Raw genomic sequence first — 19,435 nt, forward strand, 5'->3', positions numbered from 1 at the left:
ATTAGTAGGTGATGTGTGCGGTGCAGGGGGGTTTGCTCCCCTGCAAAAACATTGATGTTGTTTGACCTGTAGTGGTAACCTATTCCTTAAGCTTGGAATATGTTGAGTTAGACATGTATCCCTCTAGCAAGTCTTGTTTTATTTGTTGGTGTAGATTTAGGTCCTTAGTGTGGGATATTTGCAGAGCCACTAGTTTTAAAAAAGAATAGGAGATCAAATAGGATTGGGTCTATCATCACTCAAAAAGTGAGATATTGAATATTTTTTTATTACTTTTAAAACGTGGTAGCTTCTTTTTTATTTTGTAGGTTAAATTCCTGGCATCTTAAATCATTACTCTCAAATCTTCATTTAGATTATGAGCAACTTTCTATGTTTTTTCAGATTTCACTGATAGGCAGATATGGAACAGCCAGCTATTAACAAACCCACATTTTATGATCATAGGATCATAGGAGGTTATAAGGCTAATGGCCATGGGGCCTTTATAAGCCTAGCCAAGAGTTTATCCCCAAAACAGAAACCTCAGTCAGCACCTGTCACCTCTGTCAGTGAGGGACACAGGTGGAACACCTGGGACAGATTTGTGGTTTCCCTTGCACCCATCAAGGTTGCGCTTGAAGAAGGTTAGTGAGGTACTCTGTTTGACATGTATGGGAAGTCTATTCCAGAGACAGGGCAACCTCTGGGAGACGGACCTTTCTCGCCAGCAGATTTTGTTGATGCCGCATATTAGATTTAGGCCTTTTGAGTGGATAATACGCGAGGAGTTAGACTTACAGATATGGAGCATCTCTAGTAGGGCAAGGTTTAATATTACCTTGTAGGTGAGACACAGATCACCTCTGAGCAATCTGTACGATACCGAGTAGAGTGATAGTGATTTGAGCCTGCCCGCATAGGACATGTGTTGGAGGCCATGGATTTTCTTTGTGAGGTATTTCTGTGGCCCTTCCAGTTGGTGCAGGTGTTTGAAGAGGTACATACCAAATGGGGGGGGAGTTATACTAAATTTTTAGCCTAACAAGGGAAGAAAGCAGAGAGGTAATAACCTGTTTTGTCTGGATGCAATCCCTTTACTTATGAGATGAACCAAGTAAAAGGATTTTCTGACCACTGCAGCTACATGATGGTCGAATGTGAGATTGTTCTCAACCTGAGTACCCAGGTCTCACACCACAGGTTGTGTGCTTAGGGGGTTGCCTTTGATGTGGTAATCAGTAGGGGCTGTGTTTTTGCCAAATGGTATGACAATGCATTTTATTGCATTTAACTTATGGCCATGACTTTGGCACTAGTAATTTGTTGCTGTGAGACCCTCTTGCAGTATGTTAACATCATTTGGGGAGTCAATGACAGCACCCAACTTACAATCATCTGCAGACTTGGTCAGCCACAGGCCTTTTATCTTTGCCTGGAACTCTGTGAAGTAGATGCCAAACAGTAGGCATCCCAGGACAGATCCCTGGGGAACACCACTAGTGACAGGTCTGCTGTCATACATGGATGCACCTATTTTGACCTTGTGGATCCTATTGGTTAACCAGTTGGCCACCCACCTGATGAGATAGGGATTTACTCCAAGTTTTGTTAGCTTTACCATGATGCCTGAGTGGGAGACTGTGTCAAAGGCCTTGGCTAAGTCAAGGTAAGCTGTATGTACTGACTTTCCCTCATCCAGGGCCTTGATGACAGTCTCAAAGAAGTCAACCAGGTTCAACAGGCAAGATTTGCCCTTGATGAATCCAAACTGGATGGGGTCAAGTGCTTGGAGATTGCCTTTGTCCTTGTTTATGAGATCCATAATAATGTGCTCCATGGCTTTACAGATCAGACTTGTCAAGCTAATAGAGCAATAGTTTCCAAGGTCAGTAGTGGCGCCACCTTTGAGCAAGGGGATGACAATGGCAGTTCTCCACTCTGCTGGAATGAAGCCTATACTTAGGCTGTGGTTGAGAAGAGTGCTCAAAGGTGAAGCTAGTTCTTGCTGGGACCTTTAACACTTGATCTACAGAGATGTGAGGTATGGGACAAGTATCGGGGATGTTGAATGGGCCTTTGGGTGAGATAGAGGGGTGAAGTTTGCACTGAACCTATCTGCTAGCAGGTTGGCTATGTCAACAGGATCAGTGTTAGTGGTACCGTTAAGTACTAATTTGGAACAAACTTGGGCTTTGCCATGGAGGTTCCTGATGTAACTGAAGAAGGTTTTGTGGTTTCCCTTTGTTTTGGAGGCACGTTTCAATTCATAATCACTAGTGATCTAATTGGCTTGTTGAGGCTGAGAAGGGAGTTTTTCCAATTTGGAATTTGCTCCTTTTTACTCTTGGACAACAGGTTCTTCCTTTTATTATAAAGCCTGTTGATAGAGGATGTCTACCAGACAAGTTTGAGGAGCAGGTTTTAGTCCTGTTGGGTATGGCCAAATTCATGCAGTTGTACAGGTGCTTGTATACTGCATTGATGTACTGTTCAGCATAGTTGTCTGCATCCTCTGACGGGGTCAGTGGTGTGAAGCTACTGATACCCCCCTTAGGATGTTGTAGTCAGCTTTTGAAAAGTTTTTTAGCCTGGTTATGGCTGGGGGGGGGGGGGTTGAGTGGTGTCGAAACTTTGATTGAGACAGACAGAAGAACGTACTTTGGGAGTGGTGCAGCACCCATGTTGGTGAGAACCAAGTCCAGAATGTTATCTTCTCCTGTGAGGGATGAGATGAGCTGGTCTAGTGCATTCAAATTGATGAAATCAAGGAATCATTGGGTGAGTGCATTAGTGCAGGAATAGTTCACCCATTCTATGGTGGGGTAGTTTAAGTCACCAATGATCAGGGTTTAAGGGTTACCTTGATGGAGTCAAGTTGGTCCATGTAGGAGGACTGGGTGTCCTGAGTCATGGAGGGGGGTCTATAGCTGGCTATAATTTAGATGGGTGTCTTGCCAACTGTCACTCGCACCTGGAGTAATTCCAATACATCATGCTGGGACAACCAGTCTGGAGGTATGCCTGTCATTAATGATGTTAGAGACTCCACCACCCTTAGTCTTCCGACCTAATATTGGGGTCAGAATGTGTGGAATGAGGTATAGCCTGGTAAGGTAGAGGTGCTCTCTGCAGCCCTGAACCAAGTTTCCATGACCGCAAAGACATAGGTTCATAGGTTCATACTAGGCTATCTGCCCAAGGGCATTTATAAGCCTAGCCCATAGATATGTGGCCTTTAGTTTGAATAAAACTATGCCTATTATTTTGCTGTGCCTCTGTCAAGCAGTGACACTGAAGTAATACCTGGGGTATATCTGCGATCTCCCATCCATTGGTCAAGATTCCTCTTGAACAAGGCCAGCGAGGTGCTCTGCCTCACGTGTACCAGGATTTTGTTCCACAGCATAAAACTTAAGCTAAGAAGTGCAGTCAACAAGAATGCAATTTAGGTTCATAGATTAGTACTAGGCTAGCTGCCCTTGCAAGCCATTTTAAGCCTAGTCAATTATCCCTTGTGAGACTCAAACCCTGCACCTTGTGTTTGCAAGGCAAACACTTTAACCATTAGGCCACCCTCCCAACATCTGCATCTTCCAGTGCAAGGAGAGCCACCATTGAGTGCATTTCAGGTTAAGGCTTCTAGCATTAAGCAGCATGACCTTCAGTTTAGTTTCTGACAGATCTTTTATGTTGGAAGATTTATCTTTGGGACATAGCCTAAAAAAGGCACAATGAGGGAGGCAAGTGCCTTGACCAGGATCTGGAATCCTAGGGGTGACAGGTGAAAGCCATCTCTGGCAAAGCATCGAGGCCTGTCTGGCAACCATGTCATTCCAGGGAGACAGATACTGGATCCCCTTGGAAAGACACCAGAAACTAAGCCAATTATTGAAGTCAAATATTTTTTGTTGGTATTGTGGTGTCATTTTTGGTGAAGGTAGGATGCTGCTTAGGGCTAGGGTCATACCCGCCTGGGACACATACTTTGAGAGCTCAATCATATCTCTCTTTATATAGTCCATGTAGGTATGTCTCAAGTCATTCACACCAACATGGACAATGACAGAGTCATACTTGTACCTGTTGTGGAGAGACTTAAGTGTGAGCGTGATGTGGTGCATTCTGGCACCTGACAGACAACTGACAGTGACCTTCTCCTTGTCGAGTCTGGTGAGGGGGACATCGGTGTGTCTCACAACTGAGTCACCAATTACTAGGATGATTGGTTTATTGTTATGCCTTATGGGCTGATTTGGTTTATTGTTATGCCTTATGGGCTGTGTTTGTGAGACACTTGTGTGTTGTCTGCTGTGCGTGATGTGTTTGGTGTTGTGTGTGGAATGTTTGTGTGTGTGTTTTGGAGGTCTCTGCTGTTTAGGTAAGTTTTTTATTGAGGATTTCTGCATAAGTGTGTGTGTGTTGTGCTTGGCTATGTTATGTGAGTGTTGTGGTGTTTGTGCTGGCAGTCTCCTCTTTGTCAGGAGTACTGACTGTGGGGAGAGAGAGCATGGACTCCAGGTTACTGATGCACATGCATTTCTCACAGGTGGAAGAATTATGTGCTAGGAGAAGAGGCCAGTCAGTGAACATGAGGCAGTTACTACACTGTCTCAGTATGCTCACATCGACCAGGCTGGCAGGAGAAACTGATGGGAATTGTCCAGACATAGTGTTCTGAATATTTGGGTGAACTTATGGAGAGAGGGTTTTGATAAAGGTTTGTCCACAAGAGGGTAGACCACTGAAACCTTCTTAAACATAAAATAACTGGCCTGAAGCACAAGTGCTAAAACCAGAACTAAGATGTTTAGAATAGTAGATAAATTTAATCAGTCTACTAACAAGCAGTAATAAGTGCAGCAGAATAAGAGCATTTGGACACTTAAGAGCACACAGCAAAGCAAAATAAGGTAATAAAATAAGTAGAACACAGTTACAGTAAGCGCAGCTGAATAAAGTGTACAATTATTTCCTGCATCATTGCAAATAGATTCTTTGTTTCAATATCACAGGAATATAAAGCATCATATGTTATTGATAATGTTAATTTAAAGGGATTGGCTGTATTAAAAAAACAGAGGCAACATTAGCTGAAAGGGTATATTTTCACCTTTATCAAATCAATAAGCCACAATAACTAGCATATCAAAAAGGAACTGGCCAGATGAATTGTTTAACTAGACTAAAGAAAGTATTAAGCAAACATTGGTTTATGGTCTAGCGATCTTTACGATGTTGTATATTGCCAAACAAGAGACATTAATTTTAGTGTAATGCATATTTTATTCTTGAATTTAGCAAGAGAATTTATGCAGTTGCCAATAGCTGTTATCTAAAGTGTGTTTTTTTCAGGGGGAGCAGATTTTGAACATATGTTTGCGCAAGTTAAAAATTATAGCAGCTGTGGTACATGGTTCATCTTATTTCTGAAGAGACATTTAGTATTAATGTTTATCTCATAAAAAGACTCATGTTTACTAAGGAATTTTCAGCCTGGAATGGAAAAAACTCATAAAGAAACAGTTTTTATTGTGGCTGCATCTGGTTTGCTTTTGCTATTTAGAATGTATAGTTGTGTTAGTAGAACTTACTATAACAGTAGATGTTTAAATATTCACTGCTACAGTAGTCTTATCTATATGGGTTATATCCTGTCAAGAATATAACAGCCAGCCATACTCTGAAGCTTCAGGACACCTTACACATGCCCAAACTGTTAAGCAGCTCAAGTTGAGCTGACTAAAAGACAAATTTGGGTGTGAAGCCCTTCAAAGCTTTCCTGCTAGCAGAGAGAGGAAGGTTCAGCCCTGAAAGCACAATGCTAGGAACAAAAAAATGTCCCCATCCTGGCATAAAAAAAAAACCACCAAAAAACAAGGGGAAAGGAGGGAGAGACAACTGCAGCAGTGATCATTTGAATGTCTATTGTTATGGTAAGTTCAACTTACCCAACTGTACTATGTTTATCATATTGATCACTGCTGCAGTAGCCTTACCTATGTAGGTAGATTGCCTTAGCTAACTGCATTTGGGAGGTGGAAGTAAACGAGTCCAGGATCACTTGGCAAATGGCCATAGAAAATCTTAGATCTGGACCTAACAAAGGAATCAAGCTTACAGTGATTCATAAAAGTATATACAGAGGACCAAGTAGCAGCTTCTAGAATACTTCTAGAATCCAACCTTTTCCAAAAACCCATATGTTGAAGCTAGGGCCCTGGTAGAGTGGGCCTTGACCCTGCCTGGAATAGTTTTGTTATGATGGTTATAACAAAACATAATAGTCTTAGACAACCATTTGGAAATAGTCTGTTCTTGCACAGGTTGTTCCTTCTTCTTACCTTCACAAGAAATAAAAAATTGATCTGAAGTTTTGAAATATTTAGTTCTGTCACGATAGTACTTGAGTTTTCTGTGGACATCCATGGTATGGAGTAGCCTGACTCCCTAATTTTTAGGTTCATGAAAAAAAATGGAGAGATGGATAATTTGGCTTAAAGTAAACTCGGATACCACTTTAAGTATAAAAGGATTAGTTTTCAAAGAAACCCTTTCCCTTTCCCTATGAAAAATGAGACAGGGTTCATTCACTATAAGAGCTTGCAACTCAGACACCCTTCTTGCAGAAGTTTTGCAATGAGTAAAACTGTTTTCCATATCAAGAACCTCAAGTCAGCCAGATTAGCTGGTTCAAATGGAGCAAGTGTTAGTTATTAAGATCCCAAAGAGGGGACACCAGTTTTCTTGGAAGTCTCTTACACAAAACCCCTTTCGAGAACATTTTGACATGAGACTGCATTGAAAGAGGAGGATCCATAGGCAGACAAAGTGAAATAGCCAATAAGTGAACCCGTGATAGATGAATAAGAAAGACCATAGGACAGTAACTCACATAATTATTGCAATATCCGAGAAAAACGTTTCCATTTGTTAATATATGACTTTCTAGTAGCAGGCTTTCTTGCCTCCATTAGTACCTGCTGCACATCCTCAGTAAACAGGTGCCTAAATGGAATTAAGACCCTATCACCTAGGTATTCAGTTGAAGATGGTTGATGTCAGGGTTTATCAACCCCCCCATGTTCTTGTGTGAGCAGATCCTGATTGTGAACAACCTATGGTAATTGCCTCTGACCATTTCCAAAAGAAGAGAGAACCATGGTTGCCTTAGCCAGAAGGGAGTCACTACAATGATCTTGGTGGGGGGGGGGTTCCTTCTGAATCTTCAGAAGTATCCTGAATATCAGTGGAATGGGTGGAAAAGCATACAGGAACACTCATATTCAAGGAAAAAGAAAATGCATCTGTCTTCCAGGCTTTCTTGCATGGAGTCCTAGATTAGAATCTTGTCAGTTTATTGTTCAGAGTGGAGACAGTGAGGTCTATTTGAGGAACTCCCCACAGATGGATCAAATTTTGGAAGGCCCCCAATCTAGTTTAGATTCTTAAGAGCCTGCCATGGTTGTGATTACCTTGTATGCCGCACAGTTTTGATCTGACAGAATGTAGGATGCCTGTAGAGTGAGATTGTGCTGTGAGGCTATATCCCAAGCTAACATGGCTAGTCTGCAAAGGGGGTATGATCTGGTTCCCCCTTGCTTGTTGATGTACCTAATGACTGTGGTATTGTCTGCGGCCATGTGAAGAGGTCCATGGGGTAGTTCGGAGATTTAAGTGCTTTGATCAGGGCAAGCATCTCCTTGATATTTATGTGCTTGCATCTGTCCTTGGTGCCCCACTCCCCCTGCACTTTTATTCCTCCTAAAACTGTTCCTCAAGCAAAGTCCAAAGCATCTGTTGTGAATGACTGCTTTGGAGCAAGGAGAGAGATCAGGAGACCTGGATTTAAGGATATCTGTTTTCTCCACCAAAAGGTTTCTCTTCTGACAAACTCCAACACTGGGAGTTGAAAATATAAAGGGTGTTGATGCTGGGACCAAAGAGATTTCAGATACCACAGTATCCTTCTCATGTGGGGTCTTGCTAGGTGTATCATGAGAATCATAGATGCCATGGGACCCAAACTCCTGAGGTATTCCCTCTTAGTGACCACAGTCTGAGTGGAAAACCTTAGAAATAGATTTCAATAAAGATCATTTTTTTTTCCTGTGGAAGAAAAGCTGTTTGAACTGAGGTGTCTAGCTTTCATCATAGGAAACACAATCATGTGTGAGGGAGTCAAAAAAAACTTTTTAATGTTGTCTTGGAACCCCAGCTTGTGTAAGAGATTTCTTACCTAAGAGAGAGATTCCTGACACTTTGAAAAAGAATCCGCAAAAATAAGCAAATCATCTAAATATGGAAAAAATGTGGATGCCCTGTAGCCTGCAATGAGCTATAACCAAACCTAGGCACTTTGTGAAAACTATTGGTGCAGTGGATAGTCCAAAGGGTAAGGCAGACAACTGATAATGTGATCCAGACACAAAAAAACTATTTTAAGAAATGTCTGAAGTCTTGATGAATAGGAATGTGATGATAAGCATTTCTTAAGTCTAATGTTACCGGGAAACTTGACAGAGGAAGAAGAGGTAACAGGTTTTGAAGTGATATCATTTTGAATTCGGGCAGTGTCACAAACAGGTTTACTAAAGAAAAATCCAGAACTGGTCTCCAAGCATTTTCTTTCTTTGACACTACGACAATCCTTGAATAAAGACCCTTCTCCACTCGAGAAGGAAGAACTGGTTCTGTCACTCCTTGGGAGAACATTTGATGAAGGACAGGTGGAAATAAAAGAGTCTGAGCTAGAAGATGAGAAATGACCTCCCTGAAAAGGAGGAATGCTTTTTCATAACCCATGTGTCTGAAACAATCTGTTTCCAAAAGAGAAAAATTGAGATTCAGACTGCCTGGAAGAAAAAAGGGGCCAGGGTGGGATGGGATCTCAAGCTTTCTTGAATAGTCATTCAACTTGTTGAACTGTCCTTGGATTTGGGAGGTTTAAAACTCCTTTTTGGAACCCCCTTGCCATTTCCCCTTAAGCTTCTGAATTTTGTTGAGATTGTTTATTCTGTTTTTTTTTTTTTGTTTTGCCAAAACTGGATAAGGAGATTAAAAAATCCCTTTGACAATTTGGAAAAGGAGGGCTGAAAAATCTTAGAGATTCCTTGGATCGGTTTGTCCCTTTCATTACACTTTTTGATCACCTCTGCATCAGAGAGGCCACTAAATCTCTATCCAAGGGATAATTTAAAATCTCATTTTTAACATCATCTGGGAGGTTTTGAGAATCCCACCGTACAAACCTCCTCAAAACAGTATCAGTAGCCATAGACCTGGAAGAAGTAACAACAGGGTCATACACATACCCACACTGCATAAAACGAATAGTGGCCTGTGCAACAGGAGAAACTAAATTATTTAAAGTAGCTTTTTCCTCACAAGAAGCTGCAGATAAAATATTCCTCATACTTTCAATATTTGTCTGGACAAACTTCAACATATGAGCCTGACACTTTAAAATTCTGAAAATCAAAGTTGTAGAAGTATACACTTTTTTCCCATTCCAATCAATAATTTTCCCATCCTTATCAGAAAGAGTAGGATTGGAATTAACCAAATGCTTGGTAGCAGTGGGATCAACTAAAGCTATAGCTGCTGGGTCAGGTTTGGGAAAGTGTATAAAAATTTAAAAGACTGAGGAACTTTATATCCTTTTTAGGAGCAGTTGGCTGACTATCAGGAAGACTGCAGGCAGTAAGACACATATTGTCTAAAGCAGGCAGAACAGGAAGAATGGGTGCAAGTTCTGTAAAATCCTTTTACAATAACTCATAGCATTTTCTGAGGGACTGAGAAACCTCAGTGTTCTCCCACTGAAAACACTGGGACATTCTAGCAATAGTCTCAGAGAAATAGTCTCATACATGCTTGGTTTTCTGTTTCTTTTTGACAGGAAAAATGAGGCCAAATATGTTACTAATGGCAGCAGCTGCTTCCCCAGGGATGGGCACATCATTCAGACACAACTAGGAACCCTTACTTGTTCCCTGTCCTAGGTCAGACAAGAGTGGATCTCCCTTGCCCACTGAGGGGACCCCAACAACCGCAGAGGACTTGGCTAACTCCCACTCCATTGTGGCTGTAGGTGCTACATCAGAAGGATCTGATGTAAAAGATGAGTGGTCTGGGGTACAACAAATGGCCATAGCAGAGTCACCCACCTGCAGCTGAGACAAATCGCTAACCTGCTGTGGTGGCAAAGGATGTTTATTTATTTTTTTCTTTTTGTGACTAGAAGATGGACTGTCCATGGGACCAGTCCTGAGCGTACCTCAAAAATCCTACCTTGGTTTGTGATTTACTTTGAAGCTGACTGGTAAGAGAAGTTTTATTTGAATTTATATTTTATTTATCACTGTTTTTCATTGTTTATAGGTAGGAAGGGCAAGCTTGTTAACAAGATTTACTTTGATTCATATTTTGTTGTTTTACCTTTAATTTCACTGTTGGTTGTTAGAAAGGGTTAGGTTTTAGACAGGCAAGCTCCAGCTACCCCAAGGGACCTAGACAGCTATAAATTCACACAGACTGCAGAGAGGAAAATCCTGAGCATATCTAAACAATCCTACCTTGGTTTGTGATTTATTGATCTTTACTGTTAAAAAGAAGTGTGACTGCGAGCGATAGTGAGGAATTACAACTTTTGTCTGGCTTGCAGAACGTGTATTGTCAGAACAACTTTACTGTACTTACTTTAGTACTTAGTTGTATAGTGCTCATGTGATTTTTTTTGTCATAGAAGTTGATTTAAGTTCTCTTTGAATTCTGTGGTTACTGATTTTTACTTTTCTTTTCTTTTACAATATTTTTATTTATATGAAGCTGAACATGGATTCCTTAAATGAGTATGCAATTAACGATTTGGTAATGCACAAATATCTTGTACAGTGTAATAAATGCTATGCATATTTAAAGGTAACAGCTGATAATACTGGTGATCTGTGTTCCTTGTGTCAAAGGCTGGATGATTTGCTTACCATTGTTAGAAGTAAATGTGGACTTAATGATGATGATTGCACTTGTGCAATTGGCACGGCTTGGAGAACTGTTGTTTCATATATTAATGACTGGGCTGGAGAGATAAATAATGTTAAGCAAAGAACAAAAGTACACATTTAGGAAATTATGCATTTATTGTCTGCAAAGATGATTCAACCCCTACGAAACAAGAAGATGCCCCTGACAACTTTGGAATTCTGGATGCAAGTATTCAGCAGTCTGAGGATTTGGTTTGTTTAGAAGGAAACGAAAAAAAAAGAAAGAAAGAAAGAAGCTCACAACAAATAAGGAAGAAAAAGGAGATAATGGACATCGAATAGCGTTATGTTGCCAGCAGCAAAAATAGAAGGTGTGAGACAAGCCTTGGAATACCTTAATGTAAGGAAGTACGGATCTGTTTTTATTCATGTTGGTACAAATTATGTCATCCACAAGGATTCTCTGACTGTTAGTAGGAAACTGACAGCCCTCTTAGATAGTATAGTTTGTACTGGTGTTAGGCCGTATTTTTCACAAATCACCTATAGAAAGGATAGTCAGGTTACTGAGAATGAAAACATTTTTTTTGAGTAAATACCTACGTGAAAAATGTCCTGTTTTAAAAAATGGAAATGTCTAGAGCATCCAAGCCTAGTTTTGGGCACATATGTGTTCAGACAGGATGGAGTGCATTTGTAAAGGTCAAGGAAGAGAATTTGTGCAGCAGATGTTTTGCAATATTTGACAAACACTAGGAAGGATTTTTGCCAGGTCAAAAATTTAACAATTCACAGACATATTGATGGGGGATGTCAGGCTTGCCAATATGTTACCGGACAGATGCCCTTTTGGGTATAGGAGAGGTAGAACATTGGGTTCTTTTTTTACTCACTATAAAACTGGATTCTTGGACATCCAGTCACAATGTCAAATAACACTAATGGGGGATCATTTGGTTGGGTGTTTCCCATGTGGGCACTGCACTCATTATGCCTGGCTTTAAATGTTCTGAGCATATCTGGGAGTTTCCCCCCTTTCAAAATTTGCTTTGGATGATTTTATGAGAGCTCTTAGTTTTTACTTATAGTGATCAAGGGTGTCTTACCTTTTAAGGATTTTGCTCTATCTTGTAGTAGCTTCCTTTTGTTGTAGAGTTTGTTTATGGCTGGGGTCCACCAGACTGGACGCTTGCCTTTGGTACAAAGAGTCTTTGTTTTGCTTGGGATTGCCTTATCCATGCAGTCCTGCAGGTGCTGGTAGAAGGCATTTGTAAGTGATTCAGCGGCTTGAGTACTGTTTTCACGGCTCGGGGCCTTAAAGGAGACCACACTAGTCTTTAGAAGTGTGAAGTCGGCTTTCGAGAAGTTCTTTACTGTGGTCTTTTTATTTCAGGTGGGGTGGGATGAGGACCTCCAGCGAGATTAGTTTGTGATCTGATCTCACCAGTGAGGGGTATACTCGGTGTTGAACATTGTGCTCCCATGTTCGTGATGATGAGATCAAGTATGTTTTCTCCTCTTGTGGGATGGTGACTAGTTGTTCCATGGCATTTGAGTTTATGAATTCCAGGAACTTTTGGGCTTGGGTGTTTGGGCTTGAGTAGTGTTCCCAGTCTATAGCTGGCTAATTGAAGTCACCTAGTATGATGGTGTTTGGTGATACATTTATCCTCTAGTGTTTTCAGGAAGGCCATGTGAGGTTCCTGAGTTTGTGAGGGTGGCCTGTAACATGCTACAATTTGCAGAGCAGTCTTGCCTATGGTTAATTGCACCTGGATGGTCTCTGATGCATCGTGCGCTGCCACCAGTCTTGAGGTGTGGGTGTCCTTGATGAATATGGATGCCCCTCCTTTCTTGGTATTGTCCGGATTTTGGGGCCGGAACGCATGATAAGAGGTAAAACCTGATAGTGCTGGGGTGCTCTCAGGAGCCTTGAACCAGGTTTCTGTCACTGCACAGACATCGATGTTCTCCATACTGAGAAGGGCCTCGAGTCGTGCATTTTGAGATTTAGACTTCTGGCATTGAGCAGCATTACCCTTAGTTTTTTCCTTTTTGTGTTCTAGGGTGGTAGGTTTAGAATTTGAGCCTTGCCTAAAAAGGCACTATGGGGTGGCAAGAGCCTTTTGCCAATATCCGAATCCCAGGGGTGACAGGTGCAAGCCGCCCTTAAGCAGCGTGGCTTGTCCAGCATGTCATCCCAGGCAGACAGACATTGGATCCCCTTTGAATGACACCAGAGTTTAAGCCAATTGTTAAAGCTGATCATCTTATCTCTGTATTGTGGCATCATTCTTGGTGAAGGTAGGATACTGCTCAAGGTCAGGGTCATACCTGCCTGGGCTACATAATCAGAGAGCTCCTCAATGTCTCTTTTCATGTAGTCCAAGGAGGTACATCAAAGGTCGCTTACACCAGCGTGGACAATGACTGAGTCAGATTTGTACCTGCTGTTGAGAGACCTGAGTGCTTGCGTTATGTGGCGGATTCTAGCCCGACAGGCAGCTTACTGTGACCTTCTCCTTACTCAGTCTGGTGAGCGGGACGTCAGTGTGTCTGACTATGGAGTCACCAATGACTAGTGTGTCTGGCATTGTGTTTGGCCTTAAGGGCTGTGACTGTTTGACACTCTGACTGTGAGGTCTATGTGTTGCAGGTGTTGTGTTCTGAGGTGGTGGTTGTTTGGGTGTCTGCTTTGGTGGCCTCTGCTGTTTTGGTAGATTTTTGATCAGAGCCGCCGAGTATGTCTTTGTGTGTTTATGTGTATGATTTGAGGTTGTGATGGTACTATGTGAGACTGGGTCTATAGTGTGTGTGGTAACCTTCTCCTCCTGACTGGTCTTGGGAGGTTTAAAACTCCTTTTTGGAACCCCCTTGCCATTTCCTCTTAAGCTTCTGAATTTTGCTGAGATTGTTTATTCTGTTTTTTTTGTTTTTTTTGCCAAAACTGGATAAGGAGATTAAAAAATCCCTTTGAAAATTTGGAAAAGGAGGGCTGAAAAATCTTAGAGATTCCTTGGATCTGTTTGTCCCTTTCATTACACTTTTTGATCACCTCTGCATCAGAGAAGCCACTAAATCTCTATCCAAGGGATAATTTAAAATCTCATTTTTAACATCATCTGGGAGGTTTTGAGAATCCCACCGTACAAACCTCCTCAAAACAGTATCAGTAGCCATAGACCTGGAAGAAGTAACAACAGGGTCATACACATACCCACACTGCATAAAACGAATAGTGGCCTGTGCAACAGGAGAAACTAAATTATTTAAAGTAGATTTTTCCTCACAAGAAGCTGCAGATAAAATATTCCTCATACTTTCAATATTTGTCTGGACAAACTTCAACATATGAGCCTGACACTTTAAAATTCTGAAAATCAAAGTTGTAGAAGTATACACTTTTTTCGCATTCCAATCAATAATTTTCCCATCCTTATCAGAAGGAGTAGGATTGGAATTAACCAAATGCTTGGCAGCAGTGGGATCTACTAAAGCTATAGCTGCTGGGTCAGGTTTGGGAAAGTGTATAAAACTTTAAAAGACTGAGGAACTTTATATCCTTTTTAGGAGCAGTTGGCTGACTATCAGGAAGACTGCAGGCAGTAAGACACACATTGTCTAAAGCAGGCAGAACAGGAAGAATGGGTGTAAGTTCTGTAAAATCCTTTTACAATAACTCATAGTATTTTCTGAGGGACTGAGAAACCTCAGTGTTCTCCCACTGAAAACACTGGCACATTCTAGCAATAGTCTCAGAGAAAGAGAGCTCCCAACAGGGAGCTTGACAGTTAGGGTGCATGGAAGGTACCCTGAAGCTTTGAAAGCTGTCCGACTGTTATATCCTTAGCAGGGTATAATCCATATAGCTAAGGCTACTGCAGCAGTGAACAATATGATGAACATTATAGGTGATGGAGTTAAAGAACTGAGAGCACACATCATGGTTGTAAACACATTTAAACTGTAAATGTCTGAAGGATATGTTCCATCAATCATATGTTTACTTTCCATTTTTGATGAAGTAATTTTTCAGGGTCTAGTAAGCAAGTGCAACTGGTGAGTGTTTCTCATACTTCTCTGAGTGTATCATTTATTTTAGACTAGATCACCATGTCTTCTGTTAAAATAATCTCTTTGTGTTTTATGTGACACTTTACTGCATCCAGTACCAACTACAAGTATATTCTGTGACATCATGTCACTATCTTATAAGCTTATGCTATTATGTTATTTATTTACTTTATTTTTATAATTATTATTTTTGTCATGTACAATATCCCAACAAACTGTACTAAGTAGAGAATCTGAGTGGATGGCAAGAAAGCAATTAGCAAATTAAAAGCAGTTAGCAATCCAAATGTTTAAGTTCCTAAAACAAAAAGTATACTGTTAAAAGATAAGCGTTTGCGTCCTGGTTACCCCCAAAACTTCTTCAGATAAATAACTGCACACAAATCACAGTATTTAAAGAGCTCTCATTAAATTACTTTAACATAAATTAGCTTTCTTAAAACAGCAGAAGCCAGAGTGCAAAAATAATTTAAGAGACACAAAAAATGTTTGTTATTCTCTGTTCGAAACATAAAATAATAATATTAATAAAATAAAATATTCAAAAAGCATATATTACATTTAACAATCTTCTCCTAATTATAAACTACTTAAAAAGTATGTAAATAGAAAAAAATATATAAATATAAATAGTGTTAATATAATATACTACATATATAAGATCTATAGATATATAAAAATCTGATCTGCTTCCCCATGGTACCCTGCAGAAAATCCAAATAGAATCAACATTACTTTCACATTAAATAAACCAATTAAAAACTACTTGTGAAAAATAATACTTAATGAATTGATTCTATTTCTATTTAAATATCCATAATAAATAAATAGAGAAGAAGGAACAGTGTATGTTTCCTGTCTGTAGAGGGGCAGTTGACGTCTCTCATGAATAGGGTATTTGGCTGGATGATGAATGCCTCCAGCAGGTCTAGACATAAGATATGGGATTTTTTGGGCATAAATGGTGACCTGTTTGGTAGGATATGGTAAGGGACTTTACCAATGGTGATTTGCACATCGATGAACTCAAGGTATAATTCTGTTTAAGCAGCCTAGAGGTATATTTGTTATTAATGTAGCTTGGGACACCTCCACATTTAGTCCCTATCTGTGAGTCTGATGGTCTACATGTGTGGAAAGCACTATAACCTTGAACTGCTCCCAGAAAATTTTGTGGCTTTAAATTATGTCTTCATAATGGCACATTTGTCTATATTCTTCAGAGTGAGGAGAGCTTGTAGGGTATGGTGTTTCTTGTTAAAGCTGTTAGCACTGAGCAGTAACATCTTTATGTTCCTTTGTTTTTTATGGTTCCTTTTATTTGCTAAGCTTGCACATTTGTCAATTTGGCATTGCCTAAAAAAGGCTGTAAGGGGGTGGATAAAGTTTTAGCCAATATCTGAAAGCCCAGTGAAACAGATGCAGACCATTCTTGGCAAAGCAATGTGGTTTATTAACCATGTCCTCCCATGCTGGCAAATATTGAATCCCAAACAGCAAAAAAGAGAGCACAGAAACGTTCAGTATCCAGACTTTAATGCAGCAATACAACACTTAAGACAGCAAAGATTGCGGGTCTCCCCTTCCTCAGTGCTTTAAATAATTAATGATGCATATATATATAAATAAAGTGCAAGAGTATCTAAAAAATATAAATATAAAAAAGTAATAGTAAAACATGTATATACACAATATAATGCCCTAAATGACTACAAGTATTATTAGTACAGTATATGCTGTTTTTTAAATAAAACAGGTTTTATACTCACTTTATTGTTAATACCAGGAAAAACATCTGCTTGTAGTCTCACAATCCAAGAATATTCAGCATTTTATAGAAAATTATTAATATCACCCCCTCTCATATTTTTATAAATAACTTTAATAGCCCTAAATTTGAATCTATGCTCCTTACCATTCTCTACTACATGTTTAGCTAATGCATTAGTAGGTACATTTCTCCTGATACCTGATTTATGTTCTATAATACGGTCTTTTAATCTTCTACTACTTTTACCTACATAAAACGAAGAACATTTTTTAATGCATGTAGCTAAATATACTATAAAGTTTGTGTTACAATTCGCATAACAATCAAAATTATATTTATAACCTGTGTGGGAATGAATGAACTGAGTATTAGTTAACATATCATCACAACAACTGCAATTTAGACAAGGGAAGGTGCCTTTTCTATCTATAAACTCTACGCCCTTAGTCCCATCCAACTTGAAATCTTTAAAACATAATCTACGTTTAAGATTCTTTTCATTTTTATATGCAAAACTCGATTTATCTATGATAATTTGTTTTAATTCTGGCATATCTAAAAGAATTTTCCAGTTTTTCTTTATAACTTGCTCAACTTCCCTTGTTTTAGTGTTTTATGTAGTAACATATCTCATCTTCTGATTACCTCTTGTATTGGTATACACCACATAATTTTTTTCACTAAAAAATGGAGCAGTAGCATTTGATCTCCCCCTTAATACATCATTTGCTAATAAATTAATATTTCCCTCCTTATATCCTCTTTCCAAAAATTAAAATTCATTACCCATAGCATCCATTTGTTCCTTGCAAAGATCATTAGTGTTTAATCTACTTACCCTACGTAACTGGCCTTTAACTATACCTTTGAATATATGGGGAGCGTGCATGCTTCGTCTGTGTATGTATCTGTTGGCAGGCACTGATTTTTTATACACACTTGTATGTAATTCTCCCTTGTCTATAAATAGATTTATGTCCAAAAATGTTATATTTTCGCTTGATGAACATAATTTAAACCGTAAGAATTCTGTAGTTCTTTCTAAAGAAGATACAAACTCTTGCAATTCATCATGTGTACCTCCCCATATGAGAAGGCAATCATCTACAAACCTCTTGTAAAACATTAAATTAGGCTCGCAAAAACTTTCACCAGAATATACGAATTTGCTCTCCCATTGATTCAACATGAGGTTAGCATACACATTAGCCATGGGTGCCCCCATGGCAACCCCAAATATTTGTAAATATACTTTCTCATTAAATAAAAACATTATTATTAAGAATTGTATCAACTAACTCACATATAGTGGCTATCTTTCTTATTGCCAAGTCTGTATTTGTGCTTAAATATTCACAAATACATTCAAGTCCATAGTCATTTGGAATAACTGTAAATAATGAATTAATATCAAGATATCAAGTGTTGCCATAATAAAGTGTTCATTCTTTTTATTATTGCTATTCCATGCAAATAATTTTGTCAAAAAATCATGCGAGTCTTTCACTACATTCTTACATTTTGGCATATATCTACTTAAAACATCTTGTACATATTTAGACAAAGGTTCAGTAATCCAGCCCTTCCCCAAGATAATAGGTCTAAGGGGTGGACTGGTTACAGATTTATGTATCTTTGGTAGGCCATATATGATTGGCAACACCGGGCAAGAAGTGGTAAAAAGTATCAATTCATTTAATGTAATATCATTCTGCAGATGCAAATCATATATAAACAAATTAATTCTTGAAATATATTTTTTAACTTCATTTAAATCAGCGTCAATGTACTATCATCATTTAAAAACTCTTCTATTAACTTTATATAATCACATTTATCAAATAAAACAATAGCACCTCCCATGTCTGCTTGTTTGATGATTATTTCAGCCTTACTCTCTAAGTTTGCTAATGCCTCAGACTCTTTCATAGTTAGATTGCAATAACTAAATTCACTTTTCCTAGAAAATACATCTCTTAGTTCACTCTCATATAACTCTTGGAATGCTGGTAAGATGGGGCAATTATATGGAACAAAAGCACTGCTTCTCTTACAAGCACTATTATTCACTATTACAGAATCCTTAAAAGTTAATTTCATACTCAAATTACGTACAAACAATTTTAAGTCAGTAATTGAATTAATAACATTGCCATTACAGCTAGGTATGAACTGTAGTTCTTTGTTCAGGACGTGAAGGTCCATATCAGTCAATTTGTATTTAGATAAATTCACTATATTGTTACCTTTAATTATTTCTGCCATACCATCTTGATTTTTGTTACTGGACTCTCGTTCTTCCTTTTCATGGTATCTGCTTGCTGCCGTGATCTGCCCTTCGATGCTGACCTGTTCTCCACATTTATTTTTGCTGGTAGTTTTATGGGGACAGGTTTGAATTGTTTTAAAAAAGAAACTGAATATTCTGTTATCTATGCCAAAATTAAAACAAATTATCACAGATAAACTGAGTTTTGCATATAAAAATGAAAAGACTCTTAAACGTAGATTATGTTTTAAAGATTTCAAGTTGGATGGGACTAAGGGCGTAGAGTTTACAGATAGAAAAGGCACCTTCCCTTGTCTAAATTGCAGTTGTTGTGATGATATGTTAACTAATACTCAG

Source organism: Protopterus annectens, chromosome 17.part0, assembly GCF_019279795.1.
Source record: "Protopterus annectens isolate FY-2018-M chromosome 17.part0, PAN1.0, whole genome shotgun sequence".
NCBI classification, from domain to species: Eukaryota; Metazoa; Chordata; order Ceratodontiformes; family Protopteridae; genus Protopterus; species Protopterus annectens.